General features: G+C 41.9%; 1 protein-coding gene and 1 long non-coding RNA gene across 2 annotated transcripts in view; one reads left to right on the top strand and one right to left on the bottom strand.

Annotated features, from left to right (window-relative positions):
- The window catches only part of HPCAL1 (hippocalcin like 1), a 112,941-nt gene that overhangs the window by 59,255 nt on the left and 39,149 nt on the right, over positions 1-14,537 (top strand). The gene's annotated exons all lie outside the window — the stretch shown is intronic.
- LOC109300156 overlaps positions 10,530-14,537 on the bottom strand; it is a 5,835-nt gene continuing 1,827 nt past the window's right edge. The window contains exons 2-3 of the long non-coding RNA XR_002098148.1: positions 12,761-12,834; positions 10,530-10,588 (exon numbers count right to left, since the gene is read on the bottom strand). This is a non-coding gene — a long non-coding RNA (uncharacterized LOC109300156). The remainder of the gene's footprint in view (positions 10,589-12,760; positions 12,835-14,537) is intronic.

Genomic DNA, 14,537 nt, shown 5'->3' on the forward strand with positions numbered 1-14,537 from the left:
CCAAACTTCCCCCAAAAAAAACCCCCCCCCCCCCCCAAAAAAAAAACCAACCCAAAAAACCCCCCTCCAGGAACCTTCATGTTCTGTAACTACTTGTGCAACTTCATTACCCTTGTCTTCCCTCTCCCTTTCATTTGTAAATAGCACACCATGTTGTAGCTCTAATTTAACCTGGTATGGGTTTGAGCTAGGGACTGCCTCTTACTGTGTGCTTTATGCAGCACCTACCATACTGGGGAGGCAGATCCTGATAGAGGCTCTTTCAAAATGCAGATGATGATCTGCTCTCTCCCTGTTCATGTATAGTATGTCTTGTGTTGCACATTCTAACCAAGCTGAAAGAGAACACATGACACCTGTCAACTCAATGCCACCACACAAACTCAGTGTGTTAAAACAGTCTGTAGTGTTCTAACTTGGTGGTGCTCAACCTCCAGCCCAGGGAGCCATACCATCCAGCCTCTGGGGCTTTCCATGAGTCCAAAAATTTGGTGGCAGGGGAACAGTGGCAGTTAACACTGCCACCACTCTCCCACTGCCGCATTTCCTAGTCCTGTGGGCCTGAGGACATGGTCCCATGCGCAGGGCTGATCTGGGTGTGATCTGGCATGGAGCCCAATCTTGCCCTGCACTCTGGATTGGGCCCATGTTACTCATCTGGCCCGTGAGGTCAAAAAGTTGAGCACCACTGTTCTAACTGAACATAAAATGTCAGAAGACATAAGCAGAATCTTTCATTAACAGTTATATTTAGTATATACTGTGAATTTGTTTCAGTGGGGTGAACGGGGAAAGCCAAATTGAAGTCTTAAAGCATCCTCAGTTTTTGCTAAATCAGCTCCAGTGCATTTCCTCTCTTTTAAGAATGATGCTGTTCCAGGCAGCTCTTGCAACACTAGATGAAAACGACTCAGCCAGAGGAGAGGCTGCTTTTTATTTTCTAATGTAGCATGCTTTTTTCTGTCTGAGCACCAAATGGGAGTCACAAAATAATGTCCTAGAATGCTCCGTATATCCCATTTTTTTGCATGATAGACTTTGTTTCAGTATCAGAGAAGATTGAAGGATTTTAATAGCCCCCCTCACAGGGCTTTCTGTAGGTGACTTGCCAATCTCTTCCCCATCTCTTGCCATATGTCCCAAACAGTTCCTAAAAGTGTTGGAAGAGTTGTAAGTAGAAGACCCTGTTATTGGTCAGAGTCAGCATATGTAAGTGAGTGACTGGCTTTGTGTGTTGTTTTTAGTTAAAGAAAAAGAATCTAAAAATAGGTCCCTTGCTAGCCTCCACTTCCTGGTTTGTTGCAGGGACAGTAGTTATTCTGCTGATAAGTGGCAGAGCACAGTATTGCATACTGGGAGGCTTGGTTAAGCTGTTACAGCTTTCTTCCTGCCTCCTGTATACCTCTGTTGTAGAGGACAAAGCAGGATGCCAAACTTAATTACTGTGGGAAGATGGGATGGGAAGAAAGAATGGGGAAAACTGGTTATCTGCTCTGGGAAAAAAGATGGGAATTGACTGGAGCTGGCTACAAAATGCTTCCAGCTGCCCGCTTAGTCAGGTGAGCTTGCCCCAGTGGCTTGAGAACTGACTCTTTCTAACCTGGCGGGCAAGTCCCAGCCAGGGAATGGCAGGTTACATCTCCCTCCCACCTGCTATCACTGATTTTTCTCTAAAGTAAGTAGTAATGATGGAGGCAACCTGTATGGTGGCACTGAGAGCTGCCTATGCTTCCCAGTACTGCCTGTTTTTTTTTTTGTACCATCCAAAGAGAGGAGAAGTTCTTGGGTTTGACATGGGAGTGGCCAGAGAAGGGCAGATTCATCAGGAGCAGAGGTACCTGGTAGAAAATAAGACCCCAGCTTCTCTTTCTGGGTACAGTAGGGAATGGTTAGCAGTAGCTCATTTTCCCATTTTCCTCTGAACAAATTAGCTGAGAATCTGGTTTCCCCAAACCAGGGGACTTCCCTGTACTGTGTCAGATTCTCTGCTAAGATGCTGCTTGCTTTACACCCTGTTTAGCACAATGACTTGAGCTTCTGTGTCTAGTCAGGAAACAGAGACCAGGACTGAAGATGTACAAAGATCTAGAGATAAATCTCATGTGCTCTGGTTCATTCCATCTCTCTTCCTCCCTTATCTCTATCTCTCCTTTCTTTACTTTCCAAGTCCTTCCAAAACTTGAACAATAGGGTTGAGAGAGACAACCATCCTGCAGCATCTTACACCAGCAGAGGGCAGGACAGGGTGGTACCTTAGATGCCTCTCTGAATGAGTTAGTCATAGATACTGCCTTGCCTTCCACCTGACTTCAGATTAATCAACTGACTACCTCTCGTTATCTAGCATGGCATTCCCACTGATCCCAAGTTGCTTTAGGCGCCTCGTTTATATAATGGACAAGCTCTGAAATAGTGGCCTTTTCTGTGCGAATGTGGCAGAGCACCGTGCGTGGTGTCACCAATAGCTAAGTGGTTAGAGTAGTTGCTGGGGGCAGTAGGAGACTTGGGTTCTAGGTCTCCCTTTTCCAGAGGGAGTTTGAACTTGCAACTCCTGCTGTCCCAAAAAATGCCCTGATGCTAGGCCATGTGGTAGGGCAGGGCTGCTTCCCTGGCAGCCTGTGGGTTGCATGTGGACCATTAGGGGTTAACATGCAGTCTGCAGGCTGTCTCCCCTGCCCCCACCACTGCTCTTGTTACTATGCCAGCAAGGGGACTCTGGGCTCCCCCTCTGTCTTCAGAAACAGCTTCTGTTTCTTCCCGCTGCTCCTGAGGGTAGGGAAGTGCAGTAGGAAGAGGGCCAGGGAGAGGTCTGTGTTACCTGTGCTCTAAACTTAGCCAGGGGAGTGGATCAGGCAGTCTGCACGGGGTGCGTGGGGACAGGGGAACAGGTTGTCTGTGCAGATGAATGCAAGAGGGCTGCCCGTGCAATGTGTGGCCTGAGAATCTGCAGCCCCTTTCATCACCCAGAAGTTGCAGTGCTGTAGGGTGAGCATTGCGAAAAGCACCTTCAACCCCTCGCTTTGAATCTGATCTACTGGGCAGCCAAGGGAGGAAGGTGTGGGGCCAAAAGTGCAATAAACCAGGTGGAGATCAGTGAGAAAAATGAGCCCCTCCACTCCCTTCCAGGGCAGAGTCTTGGTTTCTGGTCCTCACTCTGTGCCAGTGGTATTTCTGCATTTCTCATTGGATAAACAGCTGTAGGATAGTGTCTGTCCCATTGGAAGAAGGAACTGAAATGCTGCCTGTGTAGCTAAAGCAGGGTGAATGCTGCTTACCTGCCTAACAGGGAGTTGTATTTGGGCCGTAGGGCACACAGGCTAGAGTGAATGCCTGAGTATTTGAATATGTCCTATCCGCATGAGTTTGGGATGACACTTGTAATATAAAATATATGTATGTGGATTTTTTTCCATTCAGTGGTTCAGTTAGTAAATAAGGCTTGTCTCTTTGAATTTAGTTATTTAAGTTTGTGGATAAAAGAAGGAACTATTTATGTGACTTGCTAGATTTGAAATCTAAAATCCAAGTGAACCATGGGCCTTTAGAAGTGATTCAGATGTGGAAGGTTAGACAAGGCTGCGGCTGATATGGGTCAGTGGATATGCTGCTGATGAGGCAGTCCGTCATATATGTGATGTATCACTCCAGTGGCACCAGGATATGCATGTATATGATGACTTCAGCCAACACTGTAATTCAACAGTTCTGGTAAAGAGGCATTTATGTGCAAACATGCATGTGAATAAGGTTTTTTGGTTTCTTTTCAGCTGAAACTTCTCATGTGAATAAAGTTACTCACTCGTGGTTTTCAAGTCAAGCCCATATAATATATGTAGTGTAGATGTGCTATGTAAGTTTCAGACAGGAAGTGAAAAATACTGCCTCTAATTGAAACTAGAGAGGGATTAAAAGGCCAGCCAGAAGAAATTACCAAAGTTGTCTGCTGCACAAGTACTAAGGCTCCTATTCTTAATTTTAAAGGTCATTGCAAGACCACCATTCTCTTTTTTGTTTTGGCTACTAATGGTACACTCTTATGTAGTGAGACATTGCATAGATACAGTACTGAAAGTAAAACGGCTTAACTTGGCAAACTGCAATATATTCCACAGATATCCTAACAGGTATTTTTAGTTGAAGTGTTTGCCTTCTGAATGTTTTGTCTGCACTGTCTTTGTGAAGGTGTTGTGCCTTATGAGATCAGGTGAAATAAAATGGGAAGTTTTCTAGCCCTTTGTGTATAACAACACGGTACAATGGGTATGTGCATACATAAACATATGCATTTGATTACATATGGTTATATGCACCTCTGTGTATGTGATTTATAAAAAAAATCACTTGAATGCATTTAACTACCATATAAAATGGCTTGCCCAGGGTGAGGATTGTTTTCTTTTGATTGTCAGCAGAGTATTTTGTTTGGCCATAAGACTGCTAGAAAAAGTGCTGCATTTCAAACAGCATTTGTTTTACTAGTATTCCAAACATTTATGTGTACACATGCATGCACAATTTGGATGTGTACAAAGCCATTTATACAAATAGGCTGCCAAGTTCAATGAAACAGTCCATTATATAATGCTCTTTGTATATCGGTTGCAGTTTCTAGTCCAGTATCCTGACAGTAGCCACTAGTATGTGCTTCAGAGGAAGGTTTAAAAAATCCCTAAAGTTGATAATTGTGACGTACTTGCCAGTAGGAAAAATTTAATTCCCTGAATTGCTCACTTCATACTTCTCTCCAATTTGCTGGTAGGTGATGTGATCACTATGTGGTGTTAGGATCTTGTTCATCCCTCATGTCTTGTCAATCATTTTTTCAAAAATAAGTCAAGTCTAGCTAAATTTTATGTCTGGATATGTACATCACATCAGCCTTGAGTGTGTGATTGTCCTCTTTGGTAGCTGCAGTTGCTTTCTGCTTCATATTCCCGTAGTTCAGTTTCATTATTTAAAACCTGCACCGATGAAGGAAAATAGTAATTGGCTGAGTAAATGACTTAGTTTGGCCATTTATAGTCTTTCTTTTCTGAACTGTGTTAACATCCTTTTGGGCATTGTTTGACCTGGATAGAATCAAGGTAGTGTTTACTTGTTTGGTTTGTATGGCTTTTAAATAAATATACCAAGAGACGGGTTTAGTTTTCTGGCCTTCTGTTTGAGAATCCCTTCCTAATGCTATTACCCCCCTCTCCCCCCCCGTGGTAAACACATCAACATACCCAAGGTGCATTTGTAAATTGATTAGTTTATAACATTTTTGCACTGGTATAGTCATGCTAGTGACCAACACTACTTCATTCTGCGGCAAAAGAGGCTTTCACCAATGTCAGTACTTACCCCATTGCATTGTATCTACACCAGACACTTGGAGTTTAGCAGCTACAACAAAGGAAAAACGAGATATTGGGATAAATTGATAAAAAGCAGTAAGTCACCAGGCTTGAACAGTATTGAAGAATTCTGAAAGAGCTGAAATTAGGAAATGGGTAAGCTGTTGAAGCATAAAGAATTATTCCTAAAACCTCCTTCTAGAAGATTATAGGTTAGAAAATGCTAGGTCTATATTTAAAAAAAAAAAAGGGCGGGGGAGTCATCTGAGGAATTTCCAACCAATAAGCCTTCCAGATATATCTGGTAAACTGATTGCAATAATAACTTAAACTCAGAATGAGAACATACCAAAAAGACAGGTGCTATCAAATCTAAACAGTACATCGTGCTTTAATTTTTCAGTTTTTTTGAGCATGCAGAAGTAGTGAAGTGAAGTGGACTAGGTTGATATTCATTTAGGTTGTAGCCATAAAGCCTCTGTTAAGGTCCCGTCAAGAGCATGTTAAACTAAATGGACATAGGGTGAGAGGCAAAAAGGTGTCTAGGAAAGAGAAAGCAAAGGGTAAGTTAGGATCGTTAGGATTAGATCATCCATATTCATCATAGCAAATGGGAGAAGGCCTTGAGGTTCTGTATTATGTCCCATGATAATTGTACACTTATGCCCTACAAAGAGTAGAAGAGGGTAGCTAATGAAGTTGCAGCATTTTTCAAGTGCCACAAAATTACTTATGAGTCAGGACCAGAGAGGATCGCAAGGGAACATTGGAGACCTAGTTAAGCTAAGTGATTGGGCAACATAGTGGTCTACAGAATTTTCATATTGTTAAATGCAGATTAGAGGGAAAACTTATTCATATACTTTACAAGATTCAAAAGGTAACTGTAACAGCTCTAGGAGGGGACTTAGATGGCATTCTAATGGATCAGGTAGGTTAAAAGATATCCAGATGTGTAAGGAGTGGGATAGAGAGCATAAGTCAGAATGGTTTGGATTGTTTACAATATAGAGTGAGACAAATAAGCGGGGCTCTGATAAAAGGATGCAAAATAATTATTTTTTTTAGTAGGTAGATGTTTTCCCTAAATCCTAACACAAGGTAGATATTTAGCGAAGTTAAAAGATTGGGAAAATGAGTAATAAAAAGACATCATTTTTCACACAAGGTGCAATTGAATTGTGGTATTAGCTTGTTGCCATAGGAAGGTGTTTAGGCCAAAAACATAACATGATATATCCATGGATATCAGAAATATTCTGAATTTTCATATAATAAAAACCCATCTTGTGAAATGGATATTAATTTCATACTGAAGGGTTTAAATTAATCTGTTAGCTACTAAAGATATTTAATGGAGCAGGACAGGTTGTTCTACGTCTGTCTGTGCAGGATTCTTAGACCTTCCTCTGAAGACTAGGTGGCCCTCCAGTTAGATTCAGTATGGTCGTTCCCATGTCAAAGAAACCTTAACCATTATATAGACAAGTCCTGAATGTTTCTGATGATAATTCTGGTAGGGAAGGAAGAGGGGAAGCTTTTGGTGAATCCATAGTTCTATAAATTTATGAGCGAATCATTAAAAGTATTGGTTGCCTTAGAATTTAGATGTCCTAAATCTTGCTTGTACAAGAGAAAAATGGCATGTAAGCCCTACATTTACAAGGATTGTAGTGGCTCCTGTTTGAAATTGCATTGGGTGGAAATAGGAAGGGTCCTGTGTGTAGGGGTAGGATGGTTTTGACCCCTGTTAAGGTTTTCTCTAATCTTTGCTCAAAGTCACACAGTTTGGGCATGCTTGAAAATAAATGGTGGAAGCGAAGGGATTCTGTGCTTTTGTGAATTCCACCAGGTGCCCATTTGCATCTTGAAGCACTTAAACCTGACCCAAAATGTAGTCCATGATACTTGAACCTCTTACTGCCTGAATCCATTTTGAAAATGGGACTTAGGCATGTAAGGGACTAAGGTGCTTTCTGAGATCTGACCCCTGGGCTTGTCATAGTCATTGCCCTTTACAAAATCAGGATGAGGTGACTGCAGCAATCTCTGTGTGGGAGACGTACATTTGAGTCACCTCCTCTGGAAATCAGCTTGCTGTCAGCTGGGATGCAAGCTATATGTAGAAGCACACCATACCAAGAACTGCATATTGCTTCCTGTTTGTTTAATGGTGCCATCCAAATGGTGTTGACAATGGCATAGTTTGGGCCCTGAAATAGAAATGGCAGCTCCCCTTATCATACCACCAGGATTATTCTGAAGGGACAGGACAGCTTGGCCCTCCCCTCACTCAGGTTAGTGGTTAGACACCACTTTGTGATGAGTGAGTATTGGTAGACTGGATGAACACAAGTTCTTTTTATTATGCCTGGAGCCCATTTCCCAGTATAAGCCCCTTAGTGCTCACAGTAAGCTGCAGGCTGGAGTTGTCTTGATCTGAAACATAGGTGAAATCCTTGGTAATAGTGAATCAAATGACTAAATTCCTATTGATTTGACTAGGCCAGAGATTTCATTCAGTATCTCTTACAGTGCATTGCTTCCTAACACTGTATGGCTGTGCTTGTTCAGCACTGGCTTACAGGAAGATTGACATTTAACAGACCTTTGCTGCAGTACAGTGGGCTTTCTGTCAGCCGGGGCGAGCATCTCCCAGCCAAGCACTGAGCAGGCTTGATCCTGCTTAGTCTGCATTTGTGGGAAGGACAAGATGATTGTCCAGAGTAGTAATGTGGCTGCAGACCCTTTTTTCTGTTTTGTGGTCCTAGTTAAAATAAAGAGAGAGAGAGTATATTTATTTAACTGACTTTCCTTTATTATTATTATTATTAATCCTCTTATCTTACTCTATCCTATCGTAAAAACAGGATGCAGGAATGTTAATTTGCTTAGTGAATCTCATGAGGAACAATGACTCCAATGTCAGCATTGCATTTCAACAATAGACTACAGTATGCAAAGCCAAGGCCACTGACACATGGTGTATTTGTGCGAGTTACAGAATTAACTAAAGTAGGTTTATTCAATTTCTTGTTGAGACCTTGGTTCATCTGGCACTTTTTAACTTTTGACACATGTTTTTAGGTGAGATTTAACTAAATTTATAGCTCTATTTTCTGTTACAAGTCAGTCTAATTAACATATTTTAATCTATTGAACAGCTCCAGCTAAAAGTATTGGAGAGACGTGTCATATAAACAGCAGCATTCAAATTTAATCTTTCAGTTTTGCTTTCAGAAATGGGATTGTTGGTGTGCATTTTAGCAGTTATTACGTTTGGAATATTAATGGAACTTTTTATGCGGGAAGCAAGCTCATTGTGTGCGTATGTCACGTTATGTTTGAAGTGCAAACTAACAATATGAAATAATCAGTGTTTTAATATTTTCTGTGCTTCAAAGGTATTGAGTACTTTCACACCAAGCCTGAAAAATTAGTGTTAAAAAAGCTGAGCAAATCCAAAATAATTCACAGAACGCAAGAGAATGGATTTTTCCTCATCCCCATATCCAATAAGTAATACAAATACATCCAGCAAGGTTCAAACTTGTAAGTAAACCATTTTGAGCTTTGTCCTGATGGACATCAGAAGTGAACTTTGTCATGGAGGGAGGGAGGAGGAGAATCCAAAGTTCTATGCCTGTATTATTCAAGGCTTTAGTGCATTATTTGTGCACTTACCAGTAACAGGATCTCATCAGTGTGTGTAATATGTTTATTGATATATTTACAACTTTAAAGCAGTTAGGAAGCCTACCTGTGCCTCAATCATTATAATAAAATAAATTCTAAATACCTATATATTTTGGAATTTGATTTTGGTTTTTTTATCATGGAAAATCAGAGCTTCCATGCCCCCTTCACTCACCAGGATGTGGGTCCAGCTGCAGCTGTCCCCCCTGCTGTTTTATGGCACTGAACAGTCCTGATATGCTTGTGTTGTGCCCCTACCTATGCCGTTGCCCCTCGCACCTGACCCACAGCCTCCTGGCCCTGCTGGTGGCCCTCACTTCTGACCCACAGTCCCCCACCTGCCTGAGCCCCCCTCACTCCTGACATGCTGCCCCCCACTCCCAGGTCCCAGCTGCCCTGGTGTTGGGGGCAGGGGTTAGATGTGTAGGGCAGGGGGTGTGGGCATAGGTGACATGTCAGGGGAACACGGGGGGGAACACATACTCCTCCAGATTTCTGTGCCCGCAGTGGGAGATTAATCAAGTCTGCTGGAGTGTGGTAATTACCATGCTCCAGCAGACTCCAGCACCATGCGTATCAGCATCCTCATACTGAAAAATGGCTGTGGGGGAATTTCAAAGCTCATTCAGTGAGCTGTAGTTAAAGCACCCCTACCACCATTTTTCAGCACAGGGACTCTGATACATGTGACGCTCTGGGTGCTTTAATTAGAGTGGCTCCAATTAGAGTCTCTCTAATTAAAGCCCTCTTCCCCCTGCCCCCCCCCCCGACTTCCAGGGTGTTTATAAACACCCATTTAGTCTGGAGAAGAGAAGACCAAGGGCGGATTCAATAGCAGCCTTCAATTACTTGAAAGGTGGTTCCAAAGAGGATGGAGCTGGACTGTTCTCAGTGGTGGCAGATGACAGAACAAGAAGCCAAGGTCTCAAGTTGCAGCAAAGTTAGTTATTAGGTTTAGGTTAGATATTAAGAAGAATTTTCTCACTAGGAGGGTAGTAAAACCCTGGAACAGGTTACCCAGAGAGGCTATGGACTCTGCATCCTTGGAGGTTTCTAAGACCCGGCTAGACAAAACTTTGGCTGAGATGATCTAGTCGGGGACAGTCCTGCAAGGGGTTAGAGTAGATGACCTTGCGAGGTTCCTTCCAACACTAATTTGCTATGATTTTATGATTCTGTGATTCTCAATCAAATGGAAATGTTTACCCAAAATGGCATTAAAATGGTTGTTCATAAACAAAACTTCCCTGATGGCCCTTATAATCCCAGAAATTGCTGCAGTAAGCCTGGAAGCAAAACTGAAATTATCAATATTTTTTTATTAATTTACTTAAGCTGAGAGAAACAAAAAATTGAGCAGAGCATGAGTGGCAAGTCTGCTCAATTTTAAATATTTTTGACAATCTAAATAGGAACTTTGTTTACACCATGACTTTTTTTAATAGTGCTTCTTTTAGATTTTGTTAGACTTTAAAAAAAAACTCATTTGGGAGCGTACCTTATCTGCTATTGTGTCCTGATGTATCTGTCAGCTGCACATATAGTCTTCCTGTTGACTGACATTTGAAAGAACTTTGTAAATGCAAGAACTATACCGATTTTTTTCCCTTACGTTAGATTACATGGCTAATTAAATCAGCCTTCTCTCTCTGCAGGGTCAAATTCTTAATTCCCAAGACTGCTGGGACTGTTGAGTGGACACATTAATTGATATTTGTACAACACTTTGGCATCATACAGAAGTTTATTAGTAGTAGATACAGGCAGGGAACAGTCCTACTGTCACCAGGCATTTCTGACAGCAGAAGTTTTGCTCTTAAGTTTCAAACATAAAGCATCTGCTATTTCCTGTAAGGCTCAACTGTTGACGTTTTCTGGTTCTTCTATGGCCCTTCAACTAATTAGATTTTAGAGGAAACCCGCCTCTCATTTAAGTTTGCCAAGCATCCCCAGTTATCCAACACCTCCTTTTTCTTCCTCAGCCTTATGCAGCCTTCCCAGCTTGTAATTTCAGCCTTGACTTACAAGAATCATCCCTTTGACCATCCTGCTGAATATAAAGATGGCTTTCCTTTTTCTCTTATAAAAAACTCAGAATTTTTCAGCAGTGGATTTTAGTGATTTAAACCAAGGACAGCTGACAAGATGATATACATGATTTATGGAAGGTTCATCTCTTCTGTGTTTAAGGCAATGGACTGGGACTCGGGGGATCTATGCGAAATTCCTGTATCTGCCACAGACATCCTGTGTGATCAAGTCATTTTAACGTCTCATTTCCCTATCCACAAAGGAGGGACAACAGTACCCATCACCCTTTCTCATCTACTTAAATTTCAAGCTCTTATTATCTGTACAATAATAGGGCACTGCTCTCAGCTTCTAGGTACAGGTGCAATACCCTTGGTTGCTTTATCTGTGTGTGACTGGTCACATGCTTCACTCAGACCCTACAGGACCTAGAACTTCTGCTCCAAGTAGCTTTTCTAAGCAAAAGATATAGATTCCTTTCCTAAAACTGCAGCAGAAAATTTTAACTCCTCATTACTTTTGTATATTTTATTTCCAGGCTTGTGATTTTTAGCAAAGAAATAAATGTATATTACACAACTGTGGAATTGCCCTTGTTCAAAGTTCATCACTTAAAATTGCTCAGCATACTTTTGCATTTGTTTCAAACTGTGGAAAGCAACAGACTTGGTATAGTAAGTAATGACTAGATTCTAATATCAAGAAACCAAACAGAGCATAACCATTCGTAATGACTTCTGTGCTGTTGTGTTGTTAACTGCTGTAATCTTTGTCTACAGTGGAAAAGTCTGTTCCTCATGGGAGCTCATATGGCTTAGTAATAAAGTGTGTAAGAAATTGCAGTGTTAATTCTTTCCAGTAGCTCTGGAGAAGTGTTTCTGTCTACCACTGCAGTAACATTCTGTGGGGAATATAGACAGACTTCTCTGTGTGCAATACTTACTAGGAAATAGTGGCACAAATATAATTTTGAAGCTTTTGTTTAGTATTGGTTAGAAGCTACTGTTTGAAAGCTCATGGTTTTTAATCCAAATAGGTGGCAACACACGTGTAGCTTAACAAGTTTGTCTGCTTCTGGTCTGAGCTGCCTCCTTGCTGCATGCTGCTGATGTGGCTGTACCTAGAACAGCTACAGCAACTTGGGAGTGAAACCAAATGATCAAACTAGTCCCTCCTTCCATATAGCTTCTAGCATGTTTGTTACTCTTCTGGCCTCAGCCAACTGATTTATTCAACTGATTTATTATGTGGTGAATCTTGGACCTCAGCTAAATTGAGAGATGCACAGTGTCTTTCCGGGCATCTCTGTCCCAAATAAGGTGTGAAAATAGGGCAGTCTTGTGAGTGTTGCAGAGTTGTCAGTGTGAGGTTTTGCAGATCACTTACAATCGTAAGATTGGTTTGTGATCAGGAAAGAGAATCCTTCAATAGGGTATCTGACACCAACCTGCATGGGTGCTTTTTTTCTCAATGACGGCTCTCATTCCAAGGCAAGTACAGTTTGTGTGCACGTGTGTGTTTGTATGCACATATGCATTCATGTGTACCTGCACAACTTGCTGAATTCAGCATGCTTTTGCCAGAAAAGGCAAATGGCAGCCCCATCACGTTCTAGAGATTTGTGTACTAAAATACTTTTTCAATAATAAATTCAGTAATTCTTTTTCATTAACTGCTTTGGACATTTGTTGTCTTACCTGACTGCCAGATGGCCTCTCCATTTCCTGTGGCTGTTCCTTCAGCATTGCCAAATCTCAGATGATGATCTCCCCTGTAGAAAAACAGCACAAGAAAAGCTTTTCAATCTATGCAATGTTAATATGTATACTTGAGAACTCCAGTTGCTAGAACTACATTATAATTGGCTCTTCAAAATAGATTTATATATTGAGACTCCAGTCATTCTAATGGTTGTGGCTGTGGTTAGTCTGAGTGTGTTGTCTATAAAATCCACAGAGCATGATTCCCAACTTTTCTACTAGTAAAAAAACTTTTGAAGTGTCTGAGGAGAGTTGGCTAGAGATGAATTTTGAGGATTAATAAGCAAATATATTTGTGAGGTAGGAGTTAGAAATACAAAGAGGTTTTTTTCATGTTACAATTCTAGCAACATGTTTTGGGGATATCTAATCTCAAATGGGTCAGTTTAGAAGCCTTGCATTTAAACCCTGAAGTTGTACTGGGAACTGCCCTCAGCTACCCCTGATCCTCAGTGTTGGACTGAGGCCTTTGTTTATTCTTTTTTTTTTTTAACCTCCTGCCAACCTTCAATGACTTGTTTTGAATATTTTTTAAATGATTGCTGGTTAAAAATGCAAGTGTGTGGCAATGTAATTGCCTGTGAGGAGTTTGGACAAAGAAATCAAAACAGTTCTGACCAGCTGGGGGGAAAATAATCTAATATAGTCTCTATTTTTTTTATAATTTCTAGGAACTGCCATCACTTACTGTGTCAGTGCATGTCTTATAAATATGCTGTTTGTTGGTCTTTGTTTTCATCCTTGTGCAGCTGTAGAGCAAAGTCCTTCAAAGGCAGTTGTGCATCCTGCATACTGGTGACTTGGGATCCTAGTTTTCTCTGATTTAAAAAAAAAAAAAATTCCCAATTTTCAAATTAAAAAAGTAACCCATCACACACAAATTGCTGTGACCAAAATGAAAGACCACTACAGGTTTTCCTCACTTTACGCTATATATGTGTTCCTGGAAAATGTCGTATAACATACAGAACCCACATAAACTGAGGGAAACATGATGGGATTCGTCCCATGACTGGGCAGTTAGCATTAGGGGCTATAGGCTGTACAGGCGTGATAGAGAAGGTAGGAAAGGTGGGGGTGTAGCGCTCTGTGTCAAGGAGCACTACACATCCTCTGCCAGCGGAATGGGGTCAGAGGGGGGGCAAGCTGAAGTGCTCTGGGTCAAGATTCTAGGGGACCGTGGGGAGAGTGATTTGACGGTGGGGGTCTACTACAGACCCCCCAGCCAAGGGGAGGAGCTGGACCGGGAATTTTCAGGCCAGCTTGCAGAGGCACTTAAGGCAAGGGATGTAGTTGTCATGGGTGATTTTAATTACCCGGACATCTGCTGGGAGGAACAGTCAGCCAGGACGGACCATTCCAGGAGGTTCCTAGCTGAGATACAGGACCTCCACTTAATACAGGAGGTGCACAGTCCCACCAGAGGAAACGCCCTGTTGGACCTGGTCCTGGTCCTGGTCCTGGCCACCCGGGCAACTATAGGCCCATCAGTCTTACCTCTATCCTTGGGAAACTCTTTGAGAAGATCCTCAAGGAACACATCTGTGATGGGACGGCTTCAGTGATGATGCTCAAGGGCAACCAGCACGGCTTCATTAGGGGCAGGTCATGTCAGACCAACCTGATTGCCTTTTATGATCAAGTCACAAAGGCAATGGATGCAGGTGTTGCCGTGGATGTAGTCTTTCTAGACTTCAGCAAGGCCTTTGACACC

The sequence above is a fragment of the Gavialis gangeticus genome, unplaced genomic scaffold, assembly GCF_001723915.1.
Source record: "Gavialis gangeticus isolate Ggan-Ray unplaced genomic scaffold, GavGan_comp1, whole genome shotgun sequence".
In the NCBI taxonomy this organism is placed as follows: Eukaryota; Metazoa; Chordata; order Crocodylia; family Gavialidae; genus Gavialis; species Gavialis gangeticus.